Source organism: Bombina bombina, chromosome 3 (assembly GCF_027579735.1).
Source record: "Bombina bombina isolate aBomBom1 chromosome 3, aBomBom1.pri, whole genome shotgun sequence".
NCBI lineage: Eukaryota > Metazoa > Chordata > Amphibia > Anura > Bombinatoridae > Bombina > Bombina bombina.
Genome location: NC_069501.1, coordinates 774,191,940 through 774,215,573, shown reverse-complemented (window position 1 = coordinate 774,215,573; position 23,634 = coordinate 774,191,940). Strand labels below are relative to the sequence as shown.

Sequence of the window (23,634 nt, the reverse complement as noted above, 5' to 3'; positions counted from 1 at the left end):
CCGAGGTCCCCCCACATCGCCGCCACTCGATTAAATTTTTTTAACCCCTAATCTGCCGACCGCCACCTACGTTATACTTATGTACCCCTAATCTGCTGCCCCTAACACCGCCGACCCCTATATTATATTTATTAACCCCTAACCTGCCCCCCACAACGTCGCAGCCAGCTACCTACAATAATTAAAGCCTAATCTGCCGACCGCAAAGCGCCGCCACCTACGTTATACTTATGTACCCCTAATCTGCTGCCCCTAACACCGCCGACCCCTATATTATATTTATTAACCCCTAATCTGCCCCCCTCAACGTCGCCTCCACCTGCCTACACTTATTAACCCCTAATCTGCCGAGCGGACCGCACCGCTATTATTATAAAGTTATTAACCCCTAATCCGCCTCACTAACCCTATAATAAATAGTATTAACCCCTAATCTGCCCTCCCTAACATCGCCGACACCTAACTTCAATTATTAACCCCTAATCTGCCGACTGGAGCTCACCGCTATTCTAATAAATGTATTAACCCCTAAAGCTAAGTCTAACCCTAACACTAACACCCCCCTAAGTTATATATTATTTTAATCTAACGAAATTATTTAACTCTTATTAAATAAATTATTCCTATTTAAAGATAAATACTTACCTGTAAAATAAATCCTAATATAGCTACAATATAAATTATAATTATATTATAGCTATTTTAGGATTAATATTTATTTTACAGGTAACTTTTGTATTTATTTTAACCAGGTACAATAGCTAAAATAGTTAAAATAATTACAAATTTACCTGTAAAATAAATCCTAACCTAAGTTACAATTAAACCTAACACTACACTATCAATAAATTAATTAAATAAAATACCTACAATTACCTACAATTAAACCTAACACTACACTATCAATAAATAAATTAAATACAATACATACAAATAACTACAATGAAATAAACACCTACTCTAAGCCCCCTAATAAAATAACAAAGCCCCCCAAAATAAAAAAATGCCCTACCCTATTCTAGATTACTAAAGTTCAAAGCTCTTTTACCTTACCAGCCCTGAACCGGGCCCTTTGCGGGGCATGCCCCAAGAAGTTCAGCTCTTTTGCATACAATACCCCCCCCCCAACATTACAACCCACCACATTACAACCCACCACCCACATCAGCCAATCGGATTGAACTTGATTCTGATTGGCTGATTCCATCAGCCAATCAGAATATTCCTACCTTAATTCCGATTGGCTGATAGAATCCTATCAGCCAATCGGAATTCGAGGGACGCCATCTTGGATGACGTCATTTAAAGGAACCGTCATTCGGCTAGTAGGCGTCGGGAGAAGAGGATGTTCCGCGTCAGATGGAAGATGATGGCTCCCAAAGAAAGAAGATTGAAGATGCCGTTGATAGAAGACTTCATCCGGATCATGGACCTCTTCAGCTCCCGCTTGGATGAAGACTTCAGCCGGATCATGGACCTCTTCAGCTCCCGCTTGGATGATGACTTCAGCCGGATCATGGACCTCTTCAGCCCCCCGCTTGGGCTTGGATCAGGACATCGGAGGAGCTCTTCTGGATCGATCGGTGAACCTGGTATGGTGAAGATAAGGTAGGAAGATCTTCAGGGGCTTAGTGTTAGGTTTATTTAAGGGGGTTTTGGGTTAGATTAGGGGTATGTGGGTTGTAATGTTGGGGGGGGTATTGTATGTTTTTTTTTACAGGCAAAAGAGCTGAACTTCTTGGGGCATGCCCCGCAAAGGGCCCTGTTCAGGGCTGGTAAGGTAAAAGAGCTTTGAACTTTAGTAATTTAGAATAGGGTAGGGAATTTTTTATTTTGGGGGGCTTTGTTATTTTATTAGGGGGCTTAGAGTAGGTGTAATTAGTTTAAAATTGTTGTAATATTTTTCTTATGTTTGTAAATATTTTTTTATTTTTTGTAACTTAGTTCTTTTTTATTTTTTGTACTTTAGATAGTTTATTTCATTGTAGTTATTTGTAGGTATTGTATTTAATGTATTTATTGATAGTGTAGTGTTAGGTTTAATTGTAGATAATTATAGGTATTTTATTTAATTAATTTATTGATAGTGTAGTGTTAGGTTTAATTGTAACTTAGGTTAGGATTTATTTTACAGGTAATTTTGTAATTATTTTAACTATTTTAGCTATTAAATAGTTCTTAACTATTTAATAGCTATTGTACCTGGTTAAAATAAATACAAAGTTACCTGTAAAATAAATATTAATCCTAAAATAGCTATAATATAATTATAATTTATATTGTAGCTATATTAGGATTTATTTTACAGGTAAGTATTTATCTTTAAATAGGAATAATTTATTTAATAAGAGTTAATTAATTTCGTTAGATTAAAATTATATTTAATTTAGGGGGGTGTTAGTGTTAGGGTTAGACTTAGCTTTAGGGGTTAATACATTTATTAGAATAGCGGTGAGCTCCAGTCGGCAGATTAGGGGTTAATAATTGAAGTTAGGTGTCGGCGATGTTAGGGAGGGCAGATTAGGGGTTAATACTATTTATTATAGGGTTAGTGAGGCAGATTAGGGGTTAATAACTTTATAATAATAGCGGTGCGGTCCGGTCGGCAGATTAGGGGTTAATAAGTGGAGGCAGGTGGAGGCGACGTTGTGGGGGGCAGATTAGGGGTTAATAAATATAATATAGGGGTCGGCGATGTTAGGGCAGCAGATTAGGGGTACATAGGGATAATGTAAGTAGCGGCGGTTTACGGAGCGGCAGATTAGGGGTTAATAATAATATGCAGGGGTCAGCGATAGCGGGGGCGGCAGATTAGGGGTTAATAAGTGTAAGGTTAGGGGTGTTTAGACTCGGGGTACATGTTAAAGTGTTAGGTGCAGACGTAGGAAGTGTTTCCACATAGCAAACAATGGGGCTGCGTTAGGAGCTGAATGCAGCTTTTTTGCAGGTGTTAGGTTTTTTTTCAGCTCAAACAGCCCCATTGTTTCCTATGGGGGAATCGTGCACGAGCACGTTTTTGAGGCTGGCCGCGTCCGTAAGCAACTCTGGTATCGAGAGTTGCAGTTGCGTTAAATATGCTCTACGCTCCTTTTTTGGAGCCTAACGCTGACATTCTGTGGACTCTCAATACCAGAGTTATTTTTATGGTGCGGCCAGAAAAAAGCCAGCGTTAGCTACGCGGGTCCTTACCGACAAAACTCTAAATCTAGCCGTTAGTTTGTTTTTTGGGGTCAGTGATCAGGGGTGATTGTTTATCTGAGCAAATACCTATTTGTAGATATCCAAATCAAGGAGATAACTGTGTGGGTATAAACATTTGTGTTTTGTGAAACCTTATCAGAATTCAGACACACACACACACATATCACAGTCAAAATTAAACTCAAGTTAAATTAATTGATTGGATAGAGTAAGACATTTTAACTCCTTAAGGATGAAGGTCCTTCTCAGTTTTTATGCTTAAATGATAGAGGCATTTTTGGTCTGGTTTTGGCTTTCTTGTTAAGCACAACCCTACATATTATAAAAAAAAAAATTAACAGACAGACAGGGCTTTCTTGTGATATCCTATAAGAGTTCATAAAATAATAATTTGATGATTTGTTTTGCAATTATTTCATGTTTGATTTTTTTTTAAATACATGTTTCTAAACTAAATGAGTGGTAGGATCATGCATACATTGTCAAGTTTTGCGATATCAGAATTCAGACACACACACACACATATCACAGTCAAAATTAAACTCAAGTTAAATTAATTGATTGGATAGAGTAAGACATTTTAACTCCTTAAGGATGAAGGTCCTTCTCAGTTTTTATGCTTAAATGATAGAGGCATTTTTGGTCTGGTTTTGGCTTTCTTGTTAAGCACAACCCTACATATTATAAAAAAAAAAATTAACAGACAGACAGGGCTTTCTTGTGATATCCTATAAGAGTTCATAAAATAATAATATATAAGAATTTAATACTGAAAAATGGTCAAAACATTTTAAATATGTTTTGTTTATTTTTTTATAATCATTTTTACACAACCAGTGTAGCTAAAGAAAAATACCCTAAAACAGATTAAATGGGCTCCATGTATAATAGGTCATGCGGACATGATTCATGGTAGCGAATAATAAGCGCTGGACCTCAATGCTAGCGGACGGCATAGAATGTCCACATGTAACATTGCACAAGCAATGCTTGTGAAATGCCCCCCCACTTGCTGGTGGCCAATTGGCTGTAAGCAGGGCCTGTCAATCATAACGATTGGATGGGGATGATTTTCAATCCACCACCTAACAGGCTAAGCAGCAGCAGCTACTACTTAACTATTGTTTCAGATGAGCAAAAATCACTACTTGGTAAATGGAGCCCATTATTTTGTCCTGATTGTAGGAATACCTCATATGTCTAGGTGTACAGGTAATTTACAGCAAATTTAAGCCAAATTCTACAAAGATTGAATTATTAGTTTAATGCTAACATTTGCTATTTATGTAGGGACATTTTGACACTTTTAATTTTTGTTGCTGAGGGCAACTTACAAATAAAAAAAAATTGCTGTCACAGTGATCACATGATCATGGGGACACTTCTCACTACTTCACACTACTAAATCAATTGTTCCTTTATGTATGTTTTTGTATATGAAATAGATATGTCTGCTAATTGAAATCACAACCCACTGGAATAGGCTGATACTTAAGGCAAAGCAGACCTAATTAGCTTATTTGTGGAAGCCATACGTGGTATATTGCGTCTCTTTGTGCGTGTTGAAGGTAGCACGTATATTATGAGTTGAAAGTAGACGGGTTCACTTGAGCGCAATTTAATTTAACACTTCAGAGCTCTAGTTAACTGTTAGGCAAGACAAAAAAGTGGCAAAAACACATAAAAAATACATTTAAAAGTACAGTTACACTCATAATAACACTAATAAAAATTATTTAAAAACATATTGCAAAAAATGTTATAAGGGCTCAAAGATATAAGGTCTCAGATGTTGGGAAAAAAAGCATGTAAAGGGCTTTAACATAGAGATACATACAAACATATCTAAATATTTATATGTATGCAATTGGCTTATTTGATTTTGTAAGTATATGTGATTATATAACAAAAGTATTAGACAAGGACGGAGCAGCTAATGTAGCATATCTAGATTTCAGCAAAGCATTTGACATAGGGACGGATCAAGAAAGTTTTATTTTGACTAGATTGTCCCTTTAAGCCAGCATTCTACCCAGTTCTAGACCAATGACATAAAGTTTGTGAATTAGTTTGTTGTGTGGGACAAACAACAAACTAATTCACAAACTGTGTCTCCTTGGTTTAGACTCGAAAACTGTGGACTGGGTAGAATGCTGGCTTAAAGGGACAATCTAGTCAAAATAAAACTGTCATGATTCAGATAGGAAATGCAATTTTAAACAACTTTCCAATTTACTTTTATCATCAAATTTGCTTTTCTAGCTTGGTATTCTTTGTGGAAAGATAAACCTAGGTAGGATCATATGCTAATATCTAAGCTGTTAAACTGCCTCTTAAAGTTTTTGACAGTTAGACACTGCTTGTTCATGTGTGTCATATAGATTAAATACTATTCATTGTTAAGAGGGTAAATAACTTTCCAGTTTACTTCTATTATCAATTTTGCTTAGTTCTCTTGGAATCATTTGCTAAAGGGACAGTCTATTTAAAAATTGTTATTGTTTAAAAGATGGATAATCCCTTTAATACCCATTACCCAGTTTTGCGTAACCAACACTGTTATATTAATACACTTTTTACTTCTGTGATTAGCTTGTATCTAAACCTCTGCTGACTGCCCTTTATTTCAGTTCTTTTGACAGACTTGTATTTTAGCCAATCAGTAAAAATGCACTGACATAAGAGGTGGCCTTAAACAGCTTAGACATCAGTTTATGGGGCCTCTCTATCAAGCTCCGGATAGAGCTTGAGGTCCCGTGTTTCTAGCGAGCCTGCAGACTCGCCAGAAACACCAGTTATGAAGCAGCGGTCACAAAGAGCACTGCTCCATAACCCTGTCCGCCTGCTCTGAGCAGGCGGACAGACATCGCCGCAAATTCAACCCGATCGAGTACGATCGGGTTGATTGACACCCCCCTGCTGGCGGCCAATTGGCTGCGATTCTGCAGGGGGCGGCGTTGCACCAGCAGCTCTTGTGAGCTGCTGGTGCAATGCTGAATACGGAGAGCGTATTGATCTCCATATTCAACGAGGTCTGGCGGACCTGATCCGCACTGTCGGATCAGCTCCGCCAGACTTTGATAAATAGTGGCCTATGAGTCTACCTAGGTTTAGTTTTCAACAAAGAATACCAAGAGAACTAATCAAATTTGATGATAAAGGTAAATTTTAAAAAAAGCTTTTTAAAATTGCATGCATTATCTGAATCATGAAAGTTTAATTTTCACTTGACTGTCCCTTTAAAGAATAATCCTAGGTGAGCTCAGGAGCATGCATGTGTATTTAGCCACCTGGCAGCAGTGTTTTCAACAATTTTTCTAGTAATGTTGCAAACATTGTTGCAAACACTGCTGCTATAGAATGCCAAAGACACATGCACGCTCCTAAGCTCCTCTCACCCTTACTAGGTTTCCACTTTAACGAGGACAAAAGAAAAAATCACATTTGATACTAAAAGTTAATTGAAAAGTTGTTTAAAATTCCATGTTCTATTTGAATTCTGAAAGTATAATGTTTACTTCACTGTCCCTTTAATTAATAACTTAAACAAATACATTAAGAAAAAGGTAAGGCATTGACAATGGTATCTCCTTCTCCAAGGAATCTCCTTCTCTTTCAAGTCAACTTATTCAAAAAGTTGACTATTATTTTTGCACATAATTAAAATAATATTGTTTTCTGTATATCCAACTATAAAATCTGAAGTCTTCCCCCTTCTTCAGTTCTGTAACACATTTAAATTTCTTGATATTGCTAAAATAGTTAATCTATTTTACAAAGGCAAAATAATTTTTTCATTAAGAAAGCATTACAGGCATAACTAAATTGTCTGTTTTCAAATGTACTTACTGTGGCTTTGTTTTTAATCCCTTGAATACAAAATGTCTACATACATCAGACTTCTTGTAAGATTTAAAGAGATCTACAATTTCTGAAGATTTTGGTAAGCAACAGGAAGAATTCTGCAAACAGTTCCAGTGAACTTTCAATTCCTGTGTCCAACGTATTAATATCCCCATGTCAATCAGACATGGGTTTCAGTTTTCAGGAAGGAGCAACATGACTTGTCTTGACTTGTAGAAAATGCTATTTATTTCCTCATTCTTTCTTTCTTTTTTTTAAGGGACATAAAAGTATATAAATCAAATTCTACAATGCGTTAGTTTGCGTTATTATTTTACTATTTCTATTACATAACTATGCATTTAATCCCTGCAAAAAAAAAAAAGGTTAATTACATAGTTTATTATGTACTACACTGTTTAATCGAGCAACCAATGAGAACAGTGAAGACATGGGTAATTATCCCAAATGCTTAAAGGGGCAGTATAAACCAATTTTAATTTAATTGCATGTAATAGACACTACTATAAAGAATAATATGCACAGATACTGATAAAAAGAACTTTTAAAAACTTAGGGACTGATCACATATTTGGTGACGGTCGCAAAACACCCGGCGTTGCTAATTTTTAGTCAAATCGAGCAAACAAGTTACGCGTTGGCCACAGTTTTACTGACATAAACAAACATAGAACTGGTGTTGAAAGTCAGTATCACAAATTCAGTGCAATATATTATAGATATTTTTACTCAATCTTCACCTCGCCACATATAGGCAGGCGCAGCAAGCGTTGAGCTAAGTATAAAAGTACTGTAACTCCCTCGATGCCTTAACAAACACCTAACACATGCGCAATATCAACCCTTAAACTGCAATCCCCCCACATCACAATTGCTAATAAAAGTTATTAACCCATAATCTGCCATCCCCCACATCACAATGAATATTAAAAATTAAAATGTATTAACCACTAAACCGCCATACCCCACATTGCAATGTCTAATTAAAGTTATTAAGACCTAATCCATCAACCCTCCACAACTCAAACTATCTAATAAAACTATTAAGCCCTAAACCGCTAACCCCCCACAATGCAAAGTAATAATCAAATAACTAAGCCCCCTAACCTAACACCCTCTACCTTAACCCCAATTAAAATACACTTACATAAAATAAAAAATACTAACTATGTTAAAAATTAATTAAAAATTACAAATACAAAGTTTAATAAAATTACACAAAATAAAAAAAACTAACATTCCAAAAAAATCTATAAAAAAAAAATCTAAGATTACAAAAAATAGTAAAAACCTAACATTACAGAAAATAACAATCGAAATTATCCAAAATAAAAAAAAGTTATTTCTAATCTAATACCCAATATTTAAAAAAAGGGCCTTTGTAGGACATTGTCCTAAGTTTAACAGCTCTTTTGCCAAAAAAATACAAAGTACCCCCTAACATTAAAACCCCCCAGCCCCCAAAAATAAAAAATAAACTAACTAAATAAAAAACCTAATCTACCCATTTCCCCTAAAAGGGCATTTGTATGGGCATTGCCCTTGAAAGGGCATTTAGCTCTTTTTCAGCCCATCAGCTCCATCTTCTATCTTCTTGGCAGAGGCGCAAAGCAGTCGTCGGAGGCATGGATCGGTCGTCAGAGACACAGATCCAGACCAGTCAGCGATTGCGGTCATCAGCGTTACGGAGGTCCTCTTCAAACCTTTTTTATTTGGGTACCCTTGCATTCCTATTAGCTGAAAAGTTCAAATCAGCCAATAGGATGAGAGCTGCTTGCATCCTAAAGGCTCCGCGCCTCCGCCAAGAAGATAGAAGATGGACCCATGAATGATCAAGATCGAGCCGTCTGGATTAAGACCTTTCGCCGCCAGGAAGAATATGGATTGCCAGACTTCAGCAATGGTGAGTACCTATTTTGTGATTAGTGTTAGGTTTTTTTTGGGTGTTTTTTTTTAGATTAGGCTGAAAAGTAGCTGAATGTCCTTTTTAAAGCCATGCCCATACAAATGCCTTTTTAGGGGCAATGGGTAGATAAGGTTTTTTAGTTAGGCTATTTTATTTTGGGGGGTGGTGGTTGTAATGTTAGGGGGTACTTTGCATTTTTTTATGGCAAAAGAGCTTTTAAACTTAGGACAATGCCAAACAAAAGGCCCTTTTAAGGGCTATTGGTAATTTATTTTTAGTTTAATTTTTTATTTGGTTGTTTTTTTTTTTATTCTAAGGGGGTATTAGATTAGGAATAACTTTTTTATTTTGGATAATTTAGTTTGTTATTTTTTATAATGTTAGATTTTTTTTATTTTTTGTAATTTTATGTTTTTTATTTTGTGTAAAGGTAGGTTTTTTATTTTGTGAAATGTTAGTTTTTTTAGTAATTTAGTTTTTTTGATTTTTGTAATTGTTTATTATTTTTTAATCTAGTTAGTATTTTTTTATATGTAATTGTATTTGATTTGGGGTTAAGATAGGGGTTGTTAGGTTAGGGGGCTTAGTTATTAGCTTAATACTTTGCTTTGTGGGGGTTGGCGGTTTAGTGGTTAATTTTTTTATTAGATAGTTTGTGTTGTTGGGGGTTAGCGGTTTAGGTGTTAATACTTTAATTAGGTAGTTTGCGTTGTGGCAGTTTAGGTGTTATTAGGTTAATTAGGTGTGATTTAGGGGTTAATAGGTTTATATAGTGGTTTGCATTATGGGGGGATGGTGGATTAGGGTTTAATAACTTTTTATTAGTAGTTGCAATGTGAGGGGATGGCGGATTAGGGGTTTTGAATGGCGTTTTGACGTGTCGGTTTATATTTTTTAGCCAGATTAGATTTTTACGGGTGACTTCAACTATTTTTGTTTAACTTACATGCCGCAAGATGATATACTGATATGTAATGAGTCTATCTCATATATTATTTTCACCTTTTAAGTTGCATTAGTGAAATAAATTAACTTTTGCAAGAGATTCTAATTTTTCGAGTTTCACCTGTATATATGCGTATGTATGTGTGTAAGTATGTATATGCGGATTGTTTTTAACATATTTCAATAAAAAAACCATAGTATAAAACTAGATGAAGAAACACACTACTTGAGTGAAGGTTTAGTGCATCTTTTGCTTTATGCTCAACTTCAAGCGATAGACATCATGAGTTTTTCAGTGTGCCCCCAAAGATTTTTTTATGTGAAGGATTTAGTGTGCACTCTCTGCTTGATGTTAGCTTGTTGTAGACTTTCACTCAAGTGATAAAATATTACTTGCAATATTTAATATGAAAGCAGAAATAAACGCACTCTTGATTTAAGTTGAGATTTGTTAGTGCACAATAGCGCTAAACACTTGTGCTCCACTTTTAATATAGCCCTTTGAATTTATTGCATAACTTCCATAATGCTCTGAGTGTAACTAGCAAACACCTAAATTACAAGTGTTGCGTTATGGCTCAATTTGGTGCGTTATAGCCATAACGCATACATTTCCATATCGCAGCCATTACAAGTTAGAAAAAACCCCAATAGCACATCCAAAATTTCCATTTATGCACAAATCCATTCCGCTATCCAAGACCTGTTGTTATAGATATATTGCAACCAAAAACCTTCGCTAATCATTTCAAAAATATAATACAAAGTACACTTATACTCATATAAACACTGTACAATAAATAAAATTTTATTTAAATATTGCATACAAAAATTATAATGGATCAAAGATAGAAGAACTCGGTTGCTAGAAAAAAATGCAAAGGCATTTTACATTGACTGACATAGACATACATAAAGATACAGTCATTTAGCAATAGATCAGTACAAATATCATCACATACATACACAATTATCTACATACAAACAATATAGACCAGATTACGTTCACAAAACATTCTTGCAATATGAAATAATCACTATTTCATGTACTATTTCAGAGAATGAGATGATCATCATGATCATTCAGTTTGCGCACAACAGGAGTGTTGGAATTATTTTTATTTCTCTCTTCCATTGACTTCTATAGGGAATACGTGCTCATGCACGTGATCTGCCTCTTTCGGCTACAATCCGTAATGCACACGATAATTTTCTCTTTTTCAACTCGCAATACGGGAGACATACGGTTTGCGCAAATTTATAAATTCTTGCGTAGGTAACGCAATGATAAATAGATCACGAAATCTACTTTTTGGCACTGTAGTTATGTGTTTTACATGTGTGAATCAAGGTCAAAATAAATTCTGAAAATACATTAGATAAAGTATAAATTACGATCTATTGTATCATGACAAATATGAAATAATTATTAATAATTAACACATATTTAAGATCAGGATTTAAACATAATATACCATTAGGAATTACGTCAAATAAAAATATATCATTGTAAAATATTCTATTTTTCATGTTTTTGGAAGGAACGCCAATGCTATACTGCTTTCTATAAATTAACTCATGTGGGAGATAATCACAAAACTTACATATATGTATATAACACACATCACACAACAACAAAACACACATTTATATTTTTAATGATCACACATTAATAATGTTGCAAAGTATAACAAGAGAACGAAGATTTGGAAAGTAGACAGTCATGTAGCTAATATGATTACATCATTCTAGACTTGAACCATAGGGATTGTATCATTAGGATTTGCCCCTTAAATCCGTTTCCCACTCAATCTTACATATGCGCAGACGAGAGGTTTGGAATATCTTCCTTATTATTGCATTTTCAATGGTACACAGGAAAATATAGAAATATCACCAATCACCTATATATGCCGGCGTTACTTTATAGTTTTGGAACAATATTGAAGCAACATTGCTCAATCAGATTCTATGCCATGTCTATGCACACATTATAGACAAGTATGCACTTTGAATCATTTAAACGTGGACTTGTGGTTTTTAATATAACATCGTGTTTACTTAGCATTTGTTATGCATATGAACAAAATGAGAAAATAACTCATTGTGAAGTTCATTAACAAATCTAGATAAATATAATGAACTACACAATGAGTTATTTTCTCTATATTTTGTGCGTAGTGGAGGATTTTAAACTCACCTTTTACCTCCCCCTAATTTAAAATATTGTTGTGTTTTGCCCGGAAACAACTTCACCCAGCAGTGATTCAAACTTTCTCCCAGCTGATGAGTGGCAATAACCACGAAACAGTCTGTCCTGGGATAGTTATGAATCACTGCTTTAACCCTAGCTAAGCTTATAAGCTGTTTGAACAGCGATGCTTTGGCGTAAAGGGAATCTGTTGAAAAGCAGACATGAAGTAAAAAGGTGTGTCATTGTGAACCTAATTTGCATATCTTACCCAGAATTCCTTGCTGCATTGAAAACAGTGTATTCCAGAGGCTTACTGTGGGAAAAACAGGCCTACTGGCCTGTCTAGATTTGTTAATGAACTACACAATGAGTTATTTTCTCTATATTTTGTGTGTAGTGGAGGATTTTTTTTTTTTTTAAACTTATTTATTTATTTACATCCAACAGTACAATTACAATATGTAAAGAAATCAATTCCAAATCACTGCTTCAAATACAGAAAAAAGAAAAAAAGAAAGTTACTTCATAGTGACATGTAAATTTAAAAAAAACAGAGAAAAGAAAGAAAAGAATAGCTTTCCATTATTTTAAATCTTAACACATTGTCGTAGTTATTGTTTCCCCTTTTCCCCTTCCCCATCCTACCCCCCCCCCAAAAAAAAAAAAAAAAGGAAACAAAATTAGTTTACCATATCCCAAGCAGGACCAGATCCATACCATATCACGAAAGGGATATATTAAAAATTCAATTTCGTTTGGCAAAAGTGCTTTTATAAACATTGACCATTTAAGAAAAAATCTGGTAATATCCTGATTGTTGTCTATATTAGTGTCAATTAGTTCCAAAAGGCATTGTTTCTTTAAACAATTTTTTACTTCTACTATACTCGGGACTGTACGCAATTTCCATTTTTTAAAGATAAGGTATCTAGTGGCCAAAATAGTTGAGTTAATAAATTTAGTATTGAGTTTTTTATTCTCTGAATGAGAATAAAGAAAAACCATGTTCTCTACAGATAGGATCAAAGAAGGGTTATTTGAAATTTTGCGAAGCCAAAATTGGACTTTAAGCCAAACATTTTGGATTATTGGACAGGTCCATAGCATGTGCAGAAGGTCTGCTGAAGGAAAGGAGCATTTAGGGCATATGCTGAAGTTAACATTTCCATATTTAAACCCCTTTTCTGGGGTGAAATAAACCATATGAATCAACTTCAGATGGCATTCCCTCCATGTAGAAGAGAGAGTGGCTTGCATAACTTCTTGGATTGAGATGTGCGGCAGTTTGGAATCTAATTCTTTCGATAATAACGCAGCCCATTTAATACAGATCTTGTCCATGTTTACAATGCCCCGATCAGAAACTAGAACATTGTAACAGGGAGAAATTGACCTGCATCCATTCTTGACTAAAATAAGCCAGTTTTCAATATTACCCAAAGACCAGTTCCAACCATACTCTGTTATCAATTTTTGGGCATAGTGTCTCGCTTGAAGATATGCGAAGAAATTTCTATGTGGGAGATTGAAGTCACACCTAAGGGAATCAAATGTTTTGACACAACACATTTCCATATCTAATATCTGGCAAATATTGGAGAGACCCTCATGCTTCCAATTTAGAAATAGTGTTGAATTTAAACCTGCTTGAAATTGAGGATTCCCCACAAAAGGGATATATCTGGAGACTCGATGTTCTATAACTAACCTGTTACAAATCTTTTTCCATGCTAAGATATGATTATATATAGTTCTCAGTTTCTTTAATTCAGGTGATATAAAACTAGGATTGCAATGAATAAGCGAGATAAGAGAAAAAGGACTTGTTATATTTGTTTCGAGGTTATGTATCACTGCTTTAACCCTAACTAAGCTTATAAGCTGTGTGAACAGCGTTGCTTTGGCGTAAAGGGAATCTGCTGAAAAGCAGACATGAAGTAAAAAGGTGTGTCATTGTGAACCTAATTTGTATATCTTACCCAGAATTCCTTGCTGCATTGGAAACAGTGTATTCCAGAGGCTTTCTGTGGGAAAAACAGGCCTACTGGCCTGTCTAGATTTGTTAATGAACTACACAATGAGTTATTTACTCTATATTTTGTGCGTAGTGGAGGATTTTAAACTCACCTTTTACCTCCCCCTAATTTAAAATGTTGTTATGTTTTGCCTGGAAAAAACTTCACCCAGCAGTGATTCAAACTTTCTCCCAGCTGATGAGTGGCAATAACCACGAAACAGTCTGTCCTGGGATAGTTATGAATCACTGCTTTAACCCTAGCTAAGCTTATAAGCTGTGTGAACAGCGATGCTTTGGTGTAAAGGGAATCTTCTGAAAAGCAGACATGATGTAAAAAGGTGTGTAATTGTGAACCTAATTTGCATATCTTACCCAGAATTCCTTGCTGCATTGGAAACAGTGTATTCCAGAGGCTTTCTGTGGGAAAAACAGGCCTACTGGCCTGTCTAGATTTGTTAATGAACTACACAATGAGTTATTTTCTCTATATTTTGTGTGTAGTGGAGGATTTTAAACTCACCTTTTACCTCCTCCTAATTTAAAATGTTGTTTTATATATATATATATATATATATATATATATATATATATATATATATATATATATATATATATAAAAGTAAGACACTAACAAACACATCCTTCTAAAATTAGAAGGACATGGAAAGAAAAGAATAGTCCCATAACAGGTTGTTAAATTACCTATTTTACAAGCACATGTCTGCTATGAAATGTAATATGGTTAACTTGTTTTAAATGTACTTTAATAGATCAACATAGCTCCAGCAGATGAGTGTTAAAGTCTTTGTATTGTACCAAAGCTAATGTGTATATAGATAAAGCCATTTAATGAATTTTGGGGTGGGGGGGATTTAGAGCTGTACAATTCTGAAAATGTAAATAAAGGGTTAATGGTGATGCTATGCAGTATAAATTTGCAGGTAAAGTAATTACAGTTCATATTATTATTATTATTATTATTATTTTATTTTTTTCTCTAACAACTTGTTTTAAGTACCTTTAAGAAATGTGTAGGGGGGAAATTGCTAGAAATGTGTAGGGGGGAAATTGCTAGATTAAAGTGACAGTCTATTTTACGGCTAGATTACGAGTGTTGCATTATGAGTAAAAAAAAGCGTTAAGGCTCATAACGCTGCTTTTTTATTACCGCTGGTATTACGAGTCTTGCAGATTTAGGGGCACCGCAAACTTTTTTGGCCTTACCGCAAATCAACTTACGCAATTTGCGTATATTCTATTTTCAATGGGACTTTCATAGCGCCAGTATTACAAGCTTGTCCTGGGAGCCCAAAAAGTGAGCGGTACAGCCTATTCCGTCAAGATTCGTAACGCATTCTAAAGTCAGTAGTTATGAGTTTTACACTACAAAGCCATAGCATAAAACTCATAACTAAAGTGCTAAAAAGTACACTAACACCCATAAACTACCTATTAACCCCTAAACCGAGGCCCTCCCGCATTGCAAACACTAAAATAAAATTATTAACCCCTAATCTGCCGCTCTGGACATCGCTGCCACTATAATAAACATATTAACCCCTAAACCACCGCACTCCCGCCTCGCAAACATTAGTTAAATATTATTCAACCCTAATCTGCTGTCCCTAACATCGCCGCCACCTACCTACATTTATTAACCCCTAATCTGCCGCCCCCAACGTCGCCGCCACTATATTATATTTATTAGCCCCTAAGTCTAACCCTAACGCCCCCTTACTTAAATATAATTAAAATAATATAAATAAAACCTACAATTATTACCTAAATTATTCTTATTTAAAGCTAAATACTTACCTGTAAAATAAACCCTAAGCTAGCTACAATATAACTAATAGTTACATTGTAGCTAGTTTAGGGTTTATTTTTATTTTACAGGCAAGTTTGTATTTATTTTAACTAGGTAGAATAGTTACTAAATAGTTATTAACTATTTGCTAACTACCTAGCTAAAATAAATACAAATTTACCTGTAAAATAACACCTAACCTTACACTACAATTAAATAAATTACCTAAATTAAATACAATTAACTAAATTAAATACAATTAGCTAAATTACAAAAACAAACAAACACTAAATTACAGAAAATTAAAAACTAATTACAAGATCTTTAAACTAATTACACCTAATCTAATAGCCCTATCAAAATAAAAAAGCCCCCCCAAAATAAAAAAAAACCCTAGCCTAAACTAACCTACCAAAAGCCCTTAAAAGGGCCTTTTGCGGGGCATTTCCCCAAAGAAATCAGCTCTTTTACCTGAAAAGAAAATACAAACAACCCCCCAACAGTAAAAAACCCACCACCCACACAACCAAACCCCAAAAGAAACCCTAACTAAAATAACCTAAGCTCCCCATTGCCCTAAAAAGGGCATTAGGATGGGCATTGCCCTTAAAAGGGCATTTAGCTCTATTGCAGCCCAAAGCCCTAACCTAAAAATAAAACCCATCCAATAAACCCTTAAAAAAACCTAACACTAAGCCCCTGAAGATCCACTTACAGTTTTGAAGATCCGACATCCATCCTCAACAAAGCCAGGAGAAGTCCTCATCGAAGTGGCAAGAAGTCCTCAATGAAGACGGGAGAAGTCTTCATCCAACCCGGGAGATGTGGTCCTCCAGACAGGCAGAAGTCTTCATCCAGACGTAATATTCTATCTTCATCCATCCGGCGCGGAGCGGGTCCTTCTTCAAGACATCCGGCATGGAGCATCCTCTTCCAACGACGACTACCCGATGAATGAAGGTACTCTTAAGTGACGTCATCCAAGATGGCGTCCCTTAGATTCCGATTGGCTGATATAATTCTATCAGCCAATCAAAATTAAGGTTGAAAAAATACTATTGGCTGATGCAATCAGCGAATAGGATTGAGCTTCAATCCTTTTGTCTGATCCATTCAGCCAATAGGATTGAGCTCGCATTCTATTGGCTGATTGGAACAGCCAATAGAATGCAAGCTCAATCCTATTGGCTGATTGGATCAGCCAATAGGATTGAAGTTCAATCCTATTGGCTGATTGCATCAGCCAATAGGATTTATTCAACCTTAATTCTGATTGGCTGATAGAATTCTATCAACTAATCAGAATCTAAGGGACCCCATCTTGGATGACGTCATTTAAAGAAACCTTCATTCTAGAAGAAGCCGTCGATTGAAGAGGATGCTCCGCGCCGGATATCTTGAAGATGGAGCCGCTCCGTGTTGGAAGGATGAAGATAGAAGATGCCGTCTGGGTGAAGACTTCTGTCCGTCTGCAGGACCACTTCTGCCGGCTTCATTGAGGACATCTTGCTGCTTGGATGAAGACTTCCCCCGGCTTCGTTGAGGATGGATGTCGGTTCTTCAAAACTGTAAGTGGATCTTTTCCGGGGTTAATGTTAGGATTTTTTAAGGGTGCATTGGGTGGGTTTTATTTTTAGATTAGGGGTTTGGGCTGCAATAGAGCTAATTGCCCTTTTAAGGGCAATGCCCATCCAAATGCCCTATTCAGGGCAATGGGGAGCTTAGGTTTTTTTAGTTAGGGTTTTATTTGGGGGGTTGGTTGTGTGGGTAGTGGCTTTTACTGTTGAGGTGGTTGTTTTTTTTGGGGGGGGTTTACAGGTAAAAGAGCTGATTTCTTTGGGGCAATGCCCTACAAAAAGCCCTTGGTGGGCTTTTTTTATTTTGATAGGGCTATTAGATTAGGCGTAATTAGTTTAAAGATCTTGTAATATGTTTTTTTATTTTCTTTAATTTAGAGGGTTTATTTTTTATGTAATTTAGCTAATTGTATTGAATTTAGTTAATAGTATTTAATTTATAAATTATTTAATTTGTAGGGTTAGGTTAGGTGTTAGTGTAAGACAGGTTAGGTTTAATTTTACAGGTCAATTTGTATTTATTTTAGCTAGGTAGTTAGGGACAGTCTAGGCCAAAATAAACTTTCATGATTCAGATAGAGCTTGTAATTTTAAACAATTTTCCAATTTACTTTTATCACCAATTTAGCTTTGTTCTCTTGGTATTCTTAGTTGAAAGCTTAACCTAGGAGGTTCATATGCTAATTTCTTAGATCTTGAAGCCCACCTCTTTCAGATTGCATTTTAACAGTTTTTCACCACTAGAGGGTGTTAGTTCACATATTTCATATAGATAACACTGTGCTTGTGCACATGAAGTAATCTGGGAGCAGGCACTGATTGGCTTGACTGCAAGTCTGTCAAAAGAACTGAAAAAAGGGGCAGTTTGCAGAGGCTTAGATACAAGATAATCACAGAGGTTAAAAGTATATTATTATAACTGTGTTGGTTATGCAAAACTGGGAAATGGGTAATAAAGGGATTATCTATCTTTTAAAACAATAAAAATTCTGGTGTAGACTGTCCCTTTAATAACTATTTAGTAACTATTCTACCTAGTTAAAATAGTAACTATTCTACCTAGTTAAAATGAATACAAACTTGCCTGTAAAATAAAAATAAACCCTAAGCTAGATACAATGTAACTATTTGTTATATTGTAGCTATCTTATGGTTTATTTTATAGGTAATTATTTAGTTTAAAATAGGAATAATTTAGTAATTATTTAGTTGTTAATAGTAGGTTATTTTTACATTTATTTTAGGGTTAGGGTTAGACTTAGGTTTAGGGGTTAATAAATTTAGTATAGTGGCGGCGACGTTGGGGGCGGCAGATTAGGGTTTAATAAATGTAGGTAGGTGGCGGCGATGTTAGGGACGGCAGATTAGGGTTTAATAATATTTAACTAGTGTTTGCGATGCAGGAGTGTGGCAGCTTAGGGGTTAATATGTTTATTATAGTGGCGGTGACATTGGGGGCGACAGATTAGGGGTTAATACATGTAGGTAGGTTGCGGCGACATTGGGGGTGGGAGATTAGGGGTTAATAAATATAATGTAGGTGTCGGCGATGTTGGTTAATCATTATAATGTAGGTGTCAGCGATGTCCGGAGCGGCAGATTAGGGGTAATAAATATAATGTAGGTGTCGGTGATGTTGGGACGGCAGATTAGGGGTTAATAAGTGTAAGATTAGGGGTGTTTAGACTCGGGGTTCATGTTAGGGTGTTAGGTGTAAACATTAAAAAAATTCCCCATAGGAATCAATGGGGCTGTGTTACTGAGCTTTACGCTGCTTTATTGCAGGTGTTAGACTTTTTCTCAGCCGGCTCTCCCCATTGATGCCTATGGGGAAATTGTGCATGAGCACGTACAACCAGCTCACCGCTGACTTAAAACGCGCTGGTATTGGAGTGCGGTATGGAGCTCAATTTTGCTCTACTCTCACTTCTTGCCTTTAACCGCTGAGTTTATAAAAACCTGTAATACCAGCGCTGTAGGTAAGTGAGCGGTGACAATAACGTGCAACTTCTCTAGAGCTTTATATTCATTTGGAGCCTTTTTCCTTTTAATAGTTTAATGTAGGCCTCTAACATTATGGGAGATTATTTTAAGATCCATTTAATAATTGTGAGGGATGTACGATTTATAGAAAACCTAAGATTAATAGTGTTGTGTAAGTCTTACCCCATGTATCAGTGCCAAACCTCAGCAACAACAGATTTCTCAGCAAGCAAGTTTACAATCTAAAAATCAAATGTTCTCTCTTCCAATACTTTGAATACTGTATGTAAAAAAAGAGAAACATAAGAAAATGTTATAATGTTTGTCCTGTCCATATTTTCATATGTACATCTGTAAGTGCTATTTTAGTTCTTGTGCTCCCTCTAGTGTTCTGTTTTATTATTGTATTCAATTTAATGTTTATTCTCTGTTCTACCTCTGACCTTTTGAGGTCACTTCCTGCCTCCATTTTAGTTTAATTCAGTGTGTGTAACGTTTGCTATAACTTTCTGCTAATAGCTTTGTAGAGGCAAAGGGGTATATTTATTAATGTGCGAGCGGACATGATTCGATGCAGCGTATCATGTCTGCTGCACATTGATAAATGCCGACAGCATACACCATCAGCATTTATCTTTGCACCAGCAGTTCTTGTGAATTGCTGGTGCAATGCCACCCCCTGCAGATTCACGGTCAATCGGCCGCTAGCAGGGGGTGTCAATCAACCCGATCATATTTTTTTTTTTTTTTTAAATAATTTTTATTTTTGAAATAGATAAATGAACATAAGAGCTTCAAGAGCATATATGTAAATAACAAAGGTACATAATACGGCACTTGTAAAACATTACAATGTGTGGAACAGTTATATATAAGAAAAGCATAATAGAAAATGCTGGGTGTCAGGGTCCATTGTCTGTTAATCTCCCAAGCTTTCCCGCCACCTCTCAGGGTGGGAGTGTTAGAGGCCAAAATCCACAAGGAGACAGACATTGTTTTAGTAGTCCAAAAAGATCAGCATTTTCCTGTGTAATATAAAGGTTATATCATAGCTGTTCACCTCAATATCACAAAATAACCATTGGACATTGAAAATCAAATATATTAATCAACCATACTGAGATTATATCAAATTGTTAAACAGGGAAAAAAGAGAGAAAAAAGAGAGAGGAAAAAAACAAAAAAAACAATGGGGGGGAGTGGGGTATGTGGGAGGAGGGTTGTGGGGAAGAGGGCAGGGGGGAAAGGGGTTCATTCGAGGGAAGGGAATAGGAGCCTGAATGGACAAATTTGGTCATGTAGTTTTAGAAAAGACCAGGGGTAGGGAGCCATGAGTCTCCCGCACTTTTGGCAGTGAGAGTCATTTCGGGCCGTATGCCCAGATCTTGACCTGGAGGTCCACTGACCCATGAATGTGGGAAACATAGGATTCCATTTTCTTGATAAAGTGTAAGATGTCAGTCACTTGCTCCCAGGAGGGTGAAACGCGCTGTAGCCACATACGGGCCACAGCTAATTTAACGGCTAGGAATAGATAAATACAGAACAATTTTTGCGGCAGGGCTAGCTGCCTGGGCAAAATGTGAAAGAGACAGATACTTGGTGATATGGATAACTTAATACCCTCTGAAGAACAAAACTAGATTGCCTCTTGCCACAACGGCTGGATATGTGGGCAAGACCACCAGATATGTTGGGGGGTTCCCAAATCCTCGCATCCCCTCCAGCACTTAGGTGAGTGAATAGACGAGATTTTAAAAAGGCGGACTGGAGTCATGTGCCATTGGAGAACAACCTTGAGGAACAACTCATACAAAGTTGTACAATGTATAGCTTATTTGTTGAGTTGGACCGCAACTCGCCATTGTTGTGGTTCGTGCGTAACCACTAAGGAGGATTCCCATCGTCGGATTGGGGGGGATTTGTAGAAGACTGGGGGATTCATGAGTACAAGATATGAAATAGATAGTAGTCGAGCAGGGGGGGACGAGGAGTCCTATCTTACCTCCCAACTAGTTTTGGTTCTCGGAGGGCCTTTATCAAAGCCCCATGAGATGATGAGGCTGCGTAGTCTCCAGAACTCAAAATGCAAGAGGAGGGGTGGATTATACTTCAGAATAAAATCTTGAAAAGTGAGCAGTTTATCTCCTACATAGAGGTCTGCTATTTTGGTTAAGTTCAAAGCAAGCCATAAATTAGGATGAGAATCTGGCAGTGCTAGCAACAACCCTCTCAATGAGTGTGATGGCGAAGGGTGAGGTGCTATAGACGGAAGGTTGCGGATCTTGTCCCAAAATTTCAAATTTGATTTTACAATAGAGTTAGCCAAAAGGGTAGAAGGCCTGGAATGTCTGGGGATCCACAACAGATCTCTCAGGGTATACCCTGTTGGAAGGGATGCCTGTTCAATTTCGGCCCACCGGCTCTCCAAGGTCGCGTTCCATTGAGTTACGTGAGACAATCTGGCTGCTTCATGGTATTTTAAAATATTAGGGGCAGCTGCTCCACCCACCAGCAAAGGCTGTTGTAGGATGTTAGTAGCTAATCTTGGGATCTTGTTACGCCATATGAATTTATTGCACAACTGCTGAAATTTGTAGATTGTAGGTCTAGGGATTGGGATAGGTAACGATCAAAATAGATATGTAAGTTTCGGGAGGAGGCTCATTTTGAAAGCTGCTATCCGGCCCAGCCAGAACAATGATGGAACATTCCATGTACCAGTAGTTTTTTCGATGTTAGATAATAGGGGGGTAAAGTTTAGATCAATCATCTCCGGGATATTATGGGATAAATAAACCCCAAGGTGTTTAATATGTGATGTAGACCATGAGAACTTGTATGTGCTCTTTAGCACATTGATTGCATAAGCTTCTGTTTTGAGAACATTTAGCTTATAATAGCTAACTAGGGTGAACTTATCCAACAGGGAGAACAAATGGGGGAGAGAAGCAAGAGGGTCAGATATAAGTACTGTTAAATCATCGGCGAACAGAGCCGTCTTCTGCTCTGTGTGATGTATACTGACCCCATTAATTTGGGGGCAGGATCGGATAGCTTCAGCTAGGGGTTCCATCACAAGGGCAAATATGAGTGGGGACAATGGGCACCCCTGTCTCGTGCCATTCATTATCAAAAAAGATTTGGAGCAGAATCCCAGGCCCTTAACCACTGCCGACGGAGTAGAATACAAAGCCGCGACCGCCGTGATAAAAGGGTCCGGAAGACCGAATCTTCGTAAGACGGCAAACATATATTCCCAGTTCACCCTGTCGAAAGCTTTCTCAGCGTCTAGCGACAGGGTGACACAGGGTAGGCGCGATCTATGGGCCTCAAAGTAGATATTCAGGAGTCTTCGAGTGTTATCCGGACCCTGACGTTGCAGGACAAAGCCCACTTGGTCAGAGTCAACCAATATAGGTAGTAAAGAATTAAGGCGCGCTGCCAAAATCTTGGCATAGAGCTTGACATCGAGGTTCAGCAATGAAATTGGCCTATAGCTTCCGCATAGTGTCGAGTCCTTCCCTTGTTTCGGAATGGTGATAATAGTGGCCTGTAAGAATTCAGCCGGGAAGGTTCCTCGCGCACTTGCTAGTGAAAAAAGACGTCCCAAGATAGGGATCAGCTGGGCTTGAAATTTTTTATAGAATAAGTCCGAAAAACCATCCGGCCCCGGCGATTTGAAAGCTTTGAGGGATTTAATAGCCCTCTTAATTTCCGTTAGTAAGATGGGACTCTGTAAGGAGTCAATGCGGTCCTGAGGTACTGAAGGAAGATTTAATGAGGCTAGGAATGTGTCAATAATTTCAGGCGTTGGGGGGAGAGTCGAGTCTCCCTGATTCAAATTATAGAGGGAAGCATAATAGTCCGCGAAGGCGTTGCCAATGTCTGCAGGCTTTGTAATACATTGCCGTTCACCTTCAACGAGGGGATACTTGCTGCTGCGGTTTTTTGGCATAGCCTATTAGCAAGTAGTCTATCGGCTTTATTACCTTTGTGGTAATAGATTTCTTTAAGCCGCAAGAGCCTCATGGCTGACCTCTCGGTCTCCAGTGTAACTATCCGTGTCTTGAGGTCCGCTAACTGTTTAGTCAGCGCAACTGTGGGATTTATCTTATGCTCTTCGGAGATCTTGCGAAG

General features: G+C 36.9%; 1 long non-coding RNA gene across 1 annotated transcript in view; it reads right to left on the bottom strand.

The window, feature by feature from the left end:
- Nucleotides 1-7,257, bottom strand: part of LOC128651922 (uncharacterized) — a 121,129-nt gene extending 113,872 nt beyond the window's left edge. The window contains exon 1 of the long non-coding RNA XR_008401218.1: nt 7,051-7,257. This is a non-coding gene — a long non-coding RNA (uncharacterized LOC128651922). The remainder of the gene's footprint in view (nt 1-7,050) is intronic.
- Nucleotides 7,258-23,634: the final 16,377 nt, after the last annotated feature.